This window comes from Palaemon carinicauda, chromosome 34, assembly GCF_036898095.1.
Source record: "Palaemon carinicauda isolate YSFRI2023 chromosome 34, ASM3689809v2, whole genome shotgun sequence".
Lineage (NCBI taxonomy): Eukaryota > Metazoa > Arthropoda > Malacostraca > Decapoda > Palaemonidae > Palaemon > Palaemon carinicauda.
This window is the reverse complement of record NC_090758.1, coordinates 11,814,241-11,816,736: the sequence shown is the minus strand read 5'-3', so window position 1 is coordinate 11,816,736 and position 2,496 is coordinate 11,814,241.

The window sequence follows — 2,496 nt, the reverse complement described above, 5'->3', positions numbered from 1 at the left end:
TACTACTACTACTACTACTATTACTATACCAGGTTACTTGCCAACAGCGTTACTTCTATACCTTCTTTATTATTATTATTATTATTATTATTATTATTATTATTATTATTATTATTATTATTATTATTATTATTATTATTATTACCTAATCTACAACTCTAATTAGAAAAGCAGAATGCTATAGGGCCAGGGGCTCCAACAGGGAAAGACAGCCCAGTGAGGAAAAAGGAAATAAAACCAAAAAAATAGAAACTCAAATAAAACAACAACTATAATCAACGTAAAACTAATGCCAAGACCCAAATCTCGTAAACATCAACAACAGACTTGGAATAAACACTAAACAAGGCCTCTCAATTCTTAGAGTTCCGGGTCTCAATGCCTTAAGGTCTCTTAACGATTTCTTATTCGTCCATTCACTTCGATAGTCTAGTTAACACGAGCGAAGGCTTTCGTACAATAAGACCTAGAGATTCTCGTATATTGACTGGCGTTATCGAACGCTGAGGATAGAGAGAGTTTGTTTACATCGAGATTGGGCGAAGGAGATAATGACTTTCGTACAATACATTGTAAGAATTATCGTTTGTGAGATGGTGTTATCTAACAATATGAAAATGAACTTTTTTGCTGTAAAAATAGTTATTTTAAAATAGTTATTTTGAAATATTTAATTTTCATTGTCCATTACTTCTTGTAGTTTATCTATATCCATATTCCATTTCTTCGCTGGGCTATTTTTGCCTGTCGGAGCCCTTAGACTTATAGCATCTTGCTTTTCCAACTGGGATTTGTAGCTTAGTTGATAATAATAATAATAATAATAATAATAATAATAATAATAATAATAATAATAATAATAATAATAATAATAATAATAACAATAATAATAATAATAATAAAAATAATAATAATAATAAAAACAACAACAACAACAATAATAATAATAATAATAATAATAATAATAATAATAATAATAATAATAATAATGATAATAATAATAATAATATACTGATTCCCCTTAACAAGGTTTAAATTTTATAAAAAAAAAATATTTATTTCTATAAATAAAGAAAAGAAAACATAGCAAATAAGTCTGATATATAACAGGAAATTTCCCCCACAAACCTTTGGAGTATTATGGCAGTCCTTATTTGGGCCAAGTAGATTCTTTGGGATTCTGTCTCCTATCACCTTTTTTCATGTTTTTATTATTATTATTATTATTATTATTATTATTATTATTATTATTATTATTATTATTATTATTCACAGTACATGTCCTTGCTGAATAGGAATCCTGGCCCCAGCACTGAGCAGTTTGAACCTATTTCTTAGTCCATTCAATTTTCTTGATATGTTGGAGGCTCACTATTACCTTGTCACCCATTCTGCATTTCATTTCATTATTATTATTATTATTATTATTATTATTATTATTATTATTATTATTATTATTATTATTATTATTATTATTATTATTATTATTATTATTATTATTATTATTATCATAAGGTTTCCAACAAGGAAAATAGCCCAGGGGGAATCAAAGATAGAATTTAATAACTTAGAATTGTTGGAAATATAATTCACTTATCTTTGAGCTGTTGACGTTGGGATGTTTCTTAATGTTCTCTCTCTCTCTCTCTCTCTCTCTCTCTCTCTCTCTCTCTCGTTATCATTAAGAGAGGTAAATAAGACAAAACACATTACTAAAAGAGACATTTATTTGAAGTTTAATCTCTCTCTCTCTCTCTCTCTCTCTCTCTCTCTCTCTCTCTTTTCTGTTTATAGAAATCCCCAATTACATACAGACAATTTCTGGACGCTTTTGTTTTTGCTTCAAAGCAATTGAATGTTCACTTCTGTTATTGTTGCGAAGCGACAGACGAAACAGTAAACAAAACAGTTAATAAATCAGTAAGCAAAATCAGTAAATAAAACAAAAAATAAAACAGTAAACAAAACAGTAAATAAAACAGTAAACAAAGTTGCAACTGTGAACGAAGTTTGTAGTCTGTCACTGGTTCATTTGAGAAAGTTCCTTTCAATTGGTCGAAATGCTTTGTTGCTTGTGTGTGTGTGTTTGTGTGTTCGTGTACACTTCAGAAGCAGGTATGCTGTTTTAGTAGTTATTTCGAAGTAACCTTTGTATTTGTTCATGTTTACCTAAAAATCACAACAGCTGACACATGATTGGCACATATATCTCTTTCATAGACACTGAGAGATGTGTATATGTGTGTGTGTGCGTATGTGTATAGAGGCCTATTCCCTTGTGTAGATATAGGCATAGAGTATTTTTAGTTTTAAATTTTTCATAAATTGTTTATTTCAGATGAGGCTGCAGTCTATATATACATATATATATATATATATATATATGTATATATATATATATATATATATACATATATATATATATATATATATATATAAATGTGTGTGTATGAGTGTGTATACATACTTATATATGGATATATACATATACAAATA